Source organism: Podarcis liolepis, assembly GCF_965112155.1.
Source record: "Podarcis liolepis genome assembly, chromosome: 5".
NCBI lineage: Eukaryota > Metazoa > Chordata > Lepidosauria > Squamata > Lacertidae > Podarcis > Podarcis liolepis.
In genome coordinates, this window is record NC_139556.1 from 66465051 (window position 1) to 66477901 (window position 12851).

Below are 12851 nucleotides of genomic sequence, written 5' to 3' on the forward strand. Positions count from 1 at the left end.
AGGTGAGTGTATGTACTACACTGTATAGGACTGCAGCTTGTGCCCCTAAGTTTCATTAAATTGTGCCTAATTTCTTCAGAGTTAAGCTGCACACACACTGTACACTTAAAGCACATGACTTTCCCCAAAGAATCCTGGGAATTGTGGGTTATGCCTCACAGAACAACTGTTGTCAGCACCCTTCACAAACTACAGTTTCCAGGATTCTTTAAGGGAAGTCACTTGTTTTAAATGTGCTTTAGAAGTATGGTGCGTACACAGACTAAGACTGGCGTCCACTGCTTGGCTCCTTTGTCGCCTGGGTTCTTTGTGAAGTTGCTTTGTACCACGGAGTCCATTCCCAGTAACCTCTGGTGTGTAGTGCCGCAAAAAGCTAACCCCTGGGCAATAAATCCATTCCTCTCACACTCGAGCAAATAAATCAGATCTTTTCCCAGTCTGGTGTGCCTTGATTATAACAGGTATTTGAGGAGATATATCTAATGTACACACACACACTGTGAGAAGGAGGCATTCCTTCTGATTATTAATGTGTAAAGATGCACTCCCATCCTAGCCTCTACCCTACTTATGCTTCCCTTTGGGGAACACCCTTTCACCTTCCACAACAATTAAACTTTCATCAGTTCAGCTGGGTAAGATAAATCCTGTTTATCGTGATTGCTGCTCTGTATGCTGGACATGAAACAAAAGGAGAATCAATATGTCGGCCTTTTCTGATGGCTGTGCTTTTGACTGTTCCTTTTGTTGCCAGCTGAGACTATTGGTACTATTGCTGTATGTTAATGAATCTGTGTTGTCCCATTAACCCACAGTCCATGGGCTTGCTGGATTTTGCTGGGCCTTTTCTTCCTTTTCCCTTTCCCTTTCTCTCCCCCCCCCCCAAAACCTCTCCCTCGATCAATATTTGATGAGGGTAATTTCAAAGACTTGTTTAGTATGATCTCCACATAAGGAGTCCTTCAGAGTATTTATCACGTTGGAGGGATAATTACATTCAAATCCTGAGACACTGTTGCTAGGTTACTGCCGCTTGCCATTCCTCTAGCTTTTGTGTATTCAGAGTTCGGTCTCCCCCACCCCGCCCCGTTCGCTCCTCCTCCTTTGCTTGAGACCCTTTCAATATCAGGATTAACAGGGGGAGGAGGCATGAGGCTTAAGCCAAATGACCCTTTTAATGAAGCATAACAGGCCCATTATTGCCTCTGGTGAGCTCCATAGGCCATATTGGACAACGGCCGCCCGCTGGGGCCAGAATCCGGTGTGGAGATGAAGGGCTGTTGAATGATGCCGCTGAGACAGATTAGGGATGTGGGAGGGTGATAAAGAGGGCATATTGCTTCAGCAGAAGGCTCTGGGGATGGTACGACTCCATGGCAAGAATAATAACAGTGCCTTTCCTCTCCCCCTTCAGAATCCTGAATGGGAACAGAGTAGACGAGGACTTTCAAGTCTCCCTTAGAGGATGGTCAGAACTGGGTTTTCTCTACAGAAACAGCCTAGATCCATGTGGCACCTAGGATGGAACCAAACCGTTTGCTGGTGAGCACCAAGCACACAATTGTTGTCGGGTTTTTTACAGCATCATACCCTCCAACCTTTTTCTGATGAAAAGAGGGATGTCCAATTCCATAAGGATAATTTTACTATTTATACCCCCACATTTGACTGGGTTACCCCAGCCACTCTGAGCAGTTTCCAACATATATAAAAACAGAATAAAACATTTTTAAAACTTCCTTATATAGGATTGCAGCTAGGGGGTCAGATAACTCCAAACCCTCCAACATTTCTCCAGTGAAAATAGGGACATCCTAAGGAGATGTGGGACATTCCAGAATCAAATCAGCAACTGAGATGGCTTCTCTAGATCAGATACTTCCCTGGAAAATAGGGACACTTGATCTGCAGTGTTAGACTACACTTTGGGTAAAGTGTAGTCTAACACTGTAAGAAAAGCCTTGGCCTGGTATTGGCCTTATTTGCACATCAGGCACCAAACCTGGTAGGGTGTGAGCGTGGAGGAACAACAGAGGGTAAAAGGGATTTGAGGTCAGGAGAATGGAGGCCATCCTATTACAGGTTGTCTTTTTCATGAATGGAATTCGTGACCTCATAATGTCAGTGCCTAGAGGTTGCAGTTCAAATGTCAATCCTACTCTTTTGCCCCATCATGGTTATGAATATAGAGTAGGCACCAGCTGTTTAACATCCAGTCTTCTGGCTTTGTCCGTGTCTAGGCTTCCCTCTCAAAGGTGAAGCTTTGGAGCCCTGATCTTTACCACACTGTCATTTGGTTACAAGGGACAGACATGGTGTGAAGATTGTGACATCAAATTGTCCAGCTGAAATGTAAGAGGGCTGGGCAGAGATGGGGTGAAGACTTAGCTTCACCCCGATTTCCAGAAGCTAAGAGACGGTGGGATGAGGTTTCAGTATGAGAAGCAAGAGAGCGGTGAGGAGGGATAGACAAATGTATCTCTCTCCAGTCTATAACACATTTACATCTAGAAATCTATCTCTTTCCAGACTATGCAACATTTACATGTTTCTTCCCATAATTCTGTTCTCCTCAATTTCTGCCTTAATCTACATTTTTAAAAAAATGCCTCAAAACATGTATTTAATATGTATTCGAATGCATATTTGGATGTCTATTTTCTCTGAACATATATATGTATATATTTAAATGTGCATTTCCAAATAAATATTTAAATCCTTATCTTGATGTATTAACTCTCACCCAGACCTCTGAGGATAAAATTATGCCACCGGTGCGCTTTTTCACTGCTTCTAGGGCATAGTCACTTGCACAGTAGGAAACAACATCTCCACATTTCATGTATTTACAGCCACTCTCTATTTTCAGTACAAAAGGTGCCTGTGACGAAAAGGAAACAAGGAAAATTAATTTTACAAGCAGAATGTTTTGTTGTTTGCTCTCACAAATGTAAGTAGGCGAGGCGGGAAAAACTCCTAACAAAAACTGATTCAGTGATGTAGATTTTAAGTGCCCAGACAGGGGGTAGACTTCAGCTATGCACTCTTCCAATTGCTCTATTTGTGAAAGCATTTCTGCTTTCCAGATGAAATGATTCCCTTTCTGCTCCACCATGTACTGTCCTGAGAGTTCTCCTAACCCCTCAAAAAGCCAATTTCGGTGGTGCAGGAGCATGCTGGGGGAGGAAAGGGGAAAAGCCCCATGATACTAGTGGAAGTCCTTGCTCATGGCTTCCACTGACAGGGCTGGTTGGGTGAATCCCACCCAGGGTGTTCTTTTTGAAAGAAAGAAAGCAAAACCTGGGACAAAAATGATTCCAATTTTTTCAGTTTTTGCCGCGGGGGTTTTGTGTTTGCTCCAGCCAATTTTAATTTATTAGGATTTAAAAAATCACATGGCTTTTAAAACAAATAAGTGGCACCTCGGGTTAAGTACTTAATTCGTTCCGGAGGTACGTACTTAACCTGAAACTGTTCTTAACCTGAAGCACCACTTTAGTTAATGGGGCCTCCTGCTGCTGCCGTGCTGCCGGAGCACGATTTCTGTTCTCATCCTGAAGCAAAGTTCTTAACCTGAAGCACTATTTCTGGGTTAGTGGAGTCTGTAACCTGAAGCGTATGTAACCCGAGGTACCACTGTAATTGATATAGGTAGCAGAAGAAATGAATGCTGAGCTAAAATGGGTTGTTTTTCACAAAGGTTCCCCAAACTGTAATAATAGTAACAACAACAACAATAATAAAGCAATCCCCATTTCAACAATTTGAAACAGGGTTGAAAGTGTTCAACAATTCAGAGTGAGTGCTCCCCGCCTTCATTCTGAATTTGCCTTTGCAACAAAACAACATAGCTCATCTTGATGAGCTGCATCAAATGTCAGGAAACTCCAGAAGTTGTTGAGTGACAACTCCCATCATCCCTAGCCATTGGCCATGTCTTCCAGGTCTGGCGGGAAATGTGGTTCAGGCTACATGATGGCATTGTGCTATCATCATGTTGGCCATGACATCCCCTGTCACTGCAATCCTATAAGCAAGAAGAAGGAAGCACTTTTCGGGGGGGGGCACAAAAGCAGTTGCTGATTGGAAAGCAGACAGAAACTGAACCACTATGAAAAAAATGAACAAGGGGTAGGTGGAGAAAAATCATCCCTTTAATACCCAAAATGTTTACTTGTGTGCAGCTGCTGCACTCAACTCCACCCCCCAGCTCCTCCAATGTCCTGACACCTCCCCCCCCATTCTTCTTTAGCAGGTGGCACCTGTGGGTACTAGTGGGATATTTTCTTTGCCTTGGGTGCCAGAATGACTTGGTCATTCTGTATCACAGTATCACAGTATTTTAATATTTTTTGGAAGCCGCCCAGAGTGGCTGGGGAAGCCCAGCCAGATGGGCGGGGTATAAATAAATTATTATTATTATTATTATTATTATTATTATTATTATTATTATTATTATTATTATTACTACTACTACTACTACTACTACTACTACTACTACTCAGCCTTGATGTGACAAGACACCACTTGCTGTTTTGCCCCAGGCAATAGAATACCTTGGGCTGGTCCTACTCCTGCCGTCATCTGCCAGCGCAGGTTGTTAACAAATGAAATATGAACTAGTCGTGGTTAAATATGGATTTACCCTGCCAACCTTGCATTTCTGGGATCTGGCTGAATGCATATTTGGTCAAGTGAGAGGTTTGGCTTACCTCTTCTCTTTCTACCATGTCTAACTGAAGATTTGCAAGTTTGATTTCCCAAAGCTTTTCCCATGAAAACGTTTGTGACAGTACCATTAAACTGCTTAGAGACCATTATACTCAACAGAATATACATTATTTAGCTAAAAAATCATTTTACGTAGGGCTGCCTCTAAAGACAGTTTGGAAAGTTCAGCTGATGCAGAATTTGGGAGTCAGGTTGCTCACTGGGGCAACGCGGTGTGAGCATATTACACAGATCCCGGCCTAGTCTACTGGCTGCCAATTTGCTTCCAGGCCCAATTCAAAGTCCTGGTTTTGACCTATAAAGCCTTAAATGGCTCAGGAACACAATACAGTGGTACCTCGGGTTAAGTACTTAATTCGTTCTGGAGGTCCATTCTTAACCTGAAACTGTTCTTAACCTGAAGCACCACTTTAGCTAATGGGGCCTCCCGCTGCTGCCGTGCCGTCAGAGCACAATTTCTGTTCTCACCCTGAAGCAAAGTTCTTAACCCGAGGTACTATTTCTGGGTTAGTGGTGTCTGTAACCTGAAGCGTATGTAACCTGAAGCGTATGTAATCCAAGGTACCACTGTACCTCAAGGACCGCCTCTCCCCATATGAACTGACCTGGACCCTGTGACAATAATCTGAGGCCCTTCTTTGTGTGCTCCCATGAGAGATCTGGAGGGTGGCAACACAAGGACGGGCCTTATATGTGGTGGCGGCTCCCTGTTTGTGAAGTGCTCTCTCCAGGGAAGCTGGCTTGGTGCCTTTATTATACATCTTTACACACCAGGCAAAAGCATTCCTCTTCAGCTAGGTTGATTAATATTCTAGGACCTTTTAAATGTGTTTGTGGGAAGAGGAGTTATTGTTTTGTTTTGTTTTGTTTTTAACTATTCACTTTGGCTTTTATCCTGTATTTTTATCTTGTAAACAACTCTGAGATCTTTGGATGAAGGGTGGTATATAAATTAAATAAATAAATAAATATATAAGCAAGCATGCATGCAATTTACCAAAACTTGATACATATAGGGCAAAATGATCCTTTAAAGCTGAAGGATGTTCCCTCTGACATAATGGTGAAATACTGTAGCATGAAAAATGTGATTGATTTGCTGCTGTTTCTTGGCTAAATAATCCTCACGTAATATAAATAGAATGCTGCTGGGGTTACATTCTAGCAGACTACATTCCTCCCACACCAAATTGTTCCGCCATATATCTAGATCCTAGATATAGGGATGTAAATAGAAAGATATCTCACTACCCCCACGGAACACCTTAGTGCCACAGGACTCTCTAAGGGGCAGACACTTAATAAAGCATAAATTATCATGATTCATCATCTTTAACATTAGCTTTGCCCTTTATTGGCCGAACAGAGCAAATAGTAGATAGACAGGATTTGGGGGTGGGGGTGTTTCAACACTGTTCTCGGGAAATATTATTCTATCCACAAGGTTCAGAAGAAGAACCAAACTGCCTTTGTTCTCTTTCGGATTTTAAATAATAAGACACACTGTACAATAGGGAGTGTTATCACTAATCCCCACAGCAGAGCTCGAAATGAGCTTACAAACTGTGCAGCAGGCACTGTGGGAAGAGCAATTATGCTAACAGCAACAACAAAAAAAGCCCAGGTCTGAACTCCCCAGGTTATATGGAGGGCGAACATGACTGCTGTCAGTTTGCAACGGCAACGAAAACCTCAGCTGCAAATAATATACACAAATAAAAAGCTGCCTGCTACACTGCCTATGCTGGGTGAGAGGGAGGGATTTGAATGGAATCTATTAGATTAGTTCCCAAATTCAGTCCTTCTGCTCCCAAACATTTCATAACTTCACATTCGATTAGAACAGAAAGGTCATTGACATTCATCATAAACGTGCATAATGTGAGCATTTTGGGTCAAGAGTTCAGCAGATATCAAAATCAAAGCGTAGTGTATTGACCACAAAGGGGAAAAATGTTTGTTTTTCATTGCCTCGTTTTGACATATTCGGGGCTTCATGGTTTGGCTTCTGAACAAAGACAATCCTTGTGAAGGGAAACAGGTTGTTTTCTTACAGTAACTGGCTTCTTTACATTGTATAAAACAGCCTTGAAACAGACACTTCACAATCTGCCTTTGCATCCAGGTAAATAGTTCTTGCAGAAATGACCAGAGTGTGTATGCCTTTGCAACAGGGATTTGGATGCTGTTGAACTCTAGCTGCCACCAACCCCAGCCTGCATAACTAGTGGTCAAGGATGGCAAGAATAAGTGTTTAGCAACCTATTGAGGGTCACAGATTCCCCAACTTGCTTAACAGGATCAGAGTCAGAGAGATAGGTAGATCAGGACTGGACGCAATTCCATCCAAAAGCCTGCATGAAGAAAAATAACCACAGACACTCAGATTATAAATTCAAAGAGAAAAGATGTAAGGTTTCAATGGAATGGAGAATGAATGAAATGATTCTCAAAACATGGCTCAGATGTTGAGAGTGATTTGGCAAATGACAACCACAAAACCACCACCAAATTTAAAGCCAGTATTCTGTTCTAGGAAAACCAAGTCCATATGACTAAGATGAGGTGTGAGGACCTTGCTGGTGGCAAGTCCTTCATGTGTGGAATAGTGAAAGTATAAACCAGCCTTCGCCAGCCTGGTGTTCTCCAGAGGTTTTATACTACAACTACCCATCAGCACCAGCCGGCATTGGGAGTTGTAATCCAAAACAGTTGGAGAGCACCAGGTTGGCAAATGTTGGTATAAGCCATTTTGGGGCCTAAGGCATTGATCCCAGTGCAATGAAAAGAAGGTATCAGGCATGAGGGAGTTGAAGTAATGCAGAAAAGCAGACAGATGCATTTTCTCTCTCGCTGGCTACACAGTGTAAAGGAGTTTCTGGTTTGGCTTCCAGACATGATGATATGATGGATGCTGTTTATCATTTGAGAGAATGAGAACAGTACAAGACAAGAGCATGGCCGATAATTCAATTTACAGCAGAGACTTGTCAGGACTTGATCTGACATTTTACTCTTCTGTTTGCACAGCACTTGGCTTTCATTATTGCCAGAGATTTGCAGATATAGACCCCCCGCTTCCTAATGTGGAAAGCATTTGCAACCCTGCCTGAGTTCTGCAGCTTGTTTCGCTTGCTCATAAAGCAAGAATCATAGATTCATAGAATCCTAGATTTGGAAGGGACACCAAGGGTCAGCTAGTCCAAACCCCTGGTGAGTCTACCCAGCTGTCCCTGGGTAGACTCACCAACCTTCTGGTTAACAGCCAGACACACTGACCCATTGCACTACAAGAAGGGCAATGTGGGAAGCAGAAGATTGGTTTTCCCCATGACCTCTGATGCAACCAGAGGCCATTTTTATTTACTTTTCTCAGCTGCTTAATTTTATTCTGGCATCCTTGGGCTTGGCTTCTTCTTACAAATCCATTTAGATTGCCCCGGGCTTGTTCAGATCAGCAGGTCCCAACATGAATCATAGTTAGATGAGCAAGGCTTTTTCTACTGAAGCCCCATGGGTGTGGTATGAAAGCCTTGGCCATGTGTAGCCTAGGGTGGCCATGCACCCTACTTTGCAGAGGACAGTCCTCCGTTTTGAAGGGCTGTCAAAGGGAAGTCTCCTAACTGTCCTAAGCAGGCACACAAGTCACCTGGTGTCTTCCCTGCTATGGCAAAATATAACTGCTTTCTATTTAAATTGTTGCAATTATTTCTAAATTTGCGTCTATAAATATAAATGACGGTATGCAACTTTTAGCAAATTGCTATTATCTTTTTTTGTAATGCAAATCCTCATTTTGGGTAATGCATCACTGGTCACACAACTCAGCCTGTGTGCCTTTGACCATTTAGGGCAGGCATGGCCAAACTCGGCCCTCCATCTGTTTCGGGACTACAACCCCCATCATCCTTAGCTAACAGGACCAGTGGTCAGGGATGATGGGAATTGTAGTCTGAAAACAGCTGGAGGGCCAAGTTTGGCCACCACTGATTTAGGGGAAAGTGAAGGATCCAGCTCTTAAAATTCTTCATTTGTGAGTGCAGCTGCTTTTAAGGTTGTCAGTGATCTTAGCTCCTGCTATTAAGTCACTTGCTTTAATTTTTTTTACTTTGAAGCTTAACAATTGATAAAAAGGGGGGGGGGAGAACTATTTCCAGATGATCTTGAGCAGTTCCCACTATTCACTACACAATTGTGTACAGGGATGCATGAGCATAGAATCACATGGAAAAGGTTAGTGAGAAGGACACACACAGTAAACCAGCAGCATTTCTAGAAGAAGAAGAGTTTGGATTTGATATCCCGCCTTTCACTCCCTTTTAAGGAGTCTCAAAACCACCTACATTCTCCTTTCCCTTCCTCCCCCACAACAAACACTCTGTGAGGTGAGTGGGGCTGAGAGACTTCAAAGAAGTGTGACTGGCCCAAGGTCACCCAGCAGCTGCATGTGGAGGAGCAGAGATGCGAACCCGGTTCACCAGATTACGAGACTACTGCTCTTAACCACTACACCACACTGGCTCTCTTTTACAGCTGCATCCTCGCATCAGCTGAGAACACGAAGATGGCCAATAGCTCACCACATGTACCACTGCCTTTTTATTAGCCTTTTTTTCACCTTCACCTTCACATACACAACCACACAGAGAGAAATTCAGACATGTGACTCTCCTCTCCCTATTCATTTCTCAGTGAGGGGCATATTGTGTTGGTTGAAAGGGGGGAAATAGATATGGCAAAATAAAAAGGAGATTTCCCTGGATACCAAGATCCAGGTTTCGGGCAAGTACTCTTTGGTGACAGAACCCCAGAAGTGATTTAAAATCACAAAATATGCACCAATGTAAAGTATGGAAATATAGATGGATAAACCTTTAAATATCACCTTCTAAGTTGTTTACAAAGTTCCCCACTTCTATTAGCATAGAAAGTGACCACACATTTGGTAAGTTAAAAAATGTTTACTTACAAACTCTTCAAACATCAGATTCATGTGCAGCAAGAAAAGACAGGCAGTATAACTTAGGTTCTAAAATGGGAAATGTTTCTAAAATATATTTGTATAGAAACACAAAGATGGCTTGCTTAAGCCACTCAGTCTGAGCCTAGAGCAGCCAGTTTAGACCTCCTTACTGGTAGGGTTCATATGATGGAAATAGGAGAACAAAGAGTTTGGTAAGCCTTCCTCCCAAAGGGATGGGAGTGACCCAGCTAAGCCTGGCAGGACATCTTATTCTATGGTCTTAACCCCTTCATGCATTAATTAGAGTTTATCATGTTGGTAATATTGTTGTTGTTGTTGTTGTTGTTGTTGTTGTTGTTGTTGTTGTTGTTAATACCCCACCCCTCTGCCTGGGTTTCCTCAGCCACTCTGGGTGGCTTCCAACAAAATATTAAAATACAATAGTCTGTTAAACATTAAAAGCTGAATGCCCCACATATTTGTAGATGTCACAGTATAACATGAAGTGTGGCTTTAACATGGGTGTGGCTTTTGCAAGTGTCAGAATTTCTTTGGAATGTAACACTAAGAACAATTTCTAGTAGCCGCTAACTATCCCTGTAATTAGCTATCTCTGTTAGCTGTTCTAGTTTCCAAAAATGTCCATTTCTCTACCATGTGCATAGCCCTGGTTAAGTAAATACATTATCCTTCCAATGGGCTGATAATGACAGCCAACCTCCTCTTCTATTATGTGCTTCCAGCAACAACACGCCGAAGCACCGAGCCATTGTTTTGACAGCATCATATATTTTATAACTCCATTTGGCTGAATAATGAGATTGCAGAGTAGCAGAAAGAAGGTAGGATGGAAAAATGTTGAGGAAGGAGGTGTGAGGGGAAAACTTTATCCTGCGTGAGAGGGGGAATCTCAAGAGGATGTTCAGCTAAGTGCTCTGTGTCACCATACGCAACACACACACATTCTATGCGCATACACAAAGACTGGACTTTTTACCACCCACTGCCTCGTGACTGCTAGATTCCTTGGGCCTGAAGTAGCTCCAAGTCCTCAGCTTGCAAATTGCTTTACTCGAGTATATGACTATCTAATCACATTATTAGTGTTGCTATTAATACAATGTCTGGTAACATATCCCCATTTATGGATGATTTGTATCCTGTTTACTTTTTGTGCTTTGAAACGACACAGACCCTTCTTTCCTGCACTTCTTCCTTCTCCCTCTTCTCATCCCAGATGTATTCTGTAGTGTGTTGGCTTTTGTAGAAGTTCTCACACAGTCCAAAGTAACCAGTAGCTTATTTTATTTGTGCAGTCTAGCAACCCAGCACATGGTCCACAGGCCCATAATGATGCTACCTCACTGAACCTAAGCAAAGGTTGGGTGTGTTAAATGCTTGGATGGATGGAAAGTTGCCTAGGACCAGAAAGTAAGTTTTGTCGAGGTCCATCATGGGATAATTCAGTAAATACATTAAGGTGTGCTCAGTTATTTACTACCCTCTATACTACTATCAATAAATATTACTAAATTGAGCTGCCACTGAAATTCATGAGCTTATGACGTTGGCACTAGTTTGCATTCATATGGATTCCAACAACAGAATATTGACTTTATTAAATAAACCCTCCTCATATGGAAACTCTAGCCCATTCTTTACCAACTTAGTGCACAGCTGGTGCAGATGGAAGTTGTCATCCAAAATATCTGGAGGACACCAGGTTGGTGAAAGCTGCTCTAGGCCATGTTTCACAACTGGAATTCCATTATCAAAAGTCAAGCACACTATGGGTCAGTTACTAATGCTGCTATTTCTCCTATGCCACAGAACAGGCATGTACTGGCTGGGCTACTTATGTTGTCCTAACAAGTGTCATTTGGGGACCATAGAGGAAACAGCTCTCCCTCTATGGTCAAATGTTAGGGTTTGTGTCATATAACTTAGATATAATCTGTGGATCTGAATAATGGGCACACAAAACTGTTTTACTAGTTAGAGTCCTTTGCCTTTTTAACGGAATGTCACACAACACCATTACAGAATGAGACACAGAATGTGATCCCCGTCCCGCAAACGAAGCAGCAGAGTACAAAACAAACTGTAATGCAACAGGATTGTGTTTTGGTGGGAAGGTAAGGGTGAGTTCATCCCCTGAATTCTGCTTAGGGACTAAGGCTGCCTATAGTGCTAGCCTATGCAAGGACTAAGGGGATTCCTGCACCAAGCAGACTGGGAGAATTGAGCCAGGGAACTCCAGGGCCAGGGATTATTTTTCAGAAAACGAAACAATAACAATAAAATACAAGAATCTAAAACAATACCATTAAGGGAAATTAAACTCATTCCAAACAAAGAGAAAATCTGAAGGGAGACAGTCGGAAACCTAAATGATGATCAGGGGTTGACTTGACTTGTGCATTTTCCTTTATGTACTGAGAAAAAGTCTCACATGTCATGTCCCCAAAGCACTGCAAGACATTCTCAAACAGAGTGCAGTGCGGAAAGTCATAAGCCAAGCAGATATTAGTATAACTGGCAAGAAGTGGGTGGTAGCTGAAAGCATCCAATGCAGGGAAGGAGTGAGGTAGGATAAGCTGAGATAATGTATCCTTATTAATTATAATGTACATGGAGCTTTTTAAAGTGCAAAGACTGATTCACAGCCTTGTTGTTACAACCATTTTTGAAGTAGGTCATTGTTGTTTTCACTCCCAAGGAAGGGGAAAAGTGCCTAGGCAATGGAGATTTGCCTGTGGGTGCCTCAGAAGATGTTCTTCCTGGTCTCCAAAGCCTAGCAGCTGTCTCTCCACTGTGACCGTCTGGGACAAGGTAGTAGTGGGGGTTGAGAAGTAAGCAACAGTGTGTTTTTGATGGCACATTCATATCTACATCCTAAGGGCATGGGGGCATGGTGTTAAGGCTCTGTGAGTGAAACAGTGCTGGCCCTGTTCCATCTCCTGGAAACTGCAACTATGCAGACCCTTACTCAGCTCCACTTTGCCATGGCCATGCCAGATGTAACAGATCATGTTGCAGCTAGGCAAGAACCTTGTACAGTCAGTCACTTACAAACACACACACACACATACATACATATATCATCTGTTGCTGCTTCTACTGTGCAAGGTACTCACAGCCAGCCCATTTCCGTATC

At 42.7% G+C, this 12851-nt stretch overlaps 1 long non-coding RNA gene across 1 annotated transcript; it reads right to left on the reverse strand.

Moving 5' to 3' along the window:
- Positions 1-1156: 1156 nt before the first annotated feature.
- Positions 1157-2096, reverse strand: LOC310708390. Its single transcript, XR_014526989.1, has 2 exons — positions 2003-2096; positions 1157-1516 (listed from the first exon to the last, which is right to left on the reverse strand). It is a non-coding gene; the product is annotated as an uncharacterized lncRNA (long non-coding RNA).
- Between the last annotated feature and the right edge of the window lie 10755 nt (positions 2097-12851).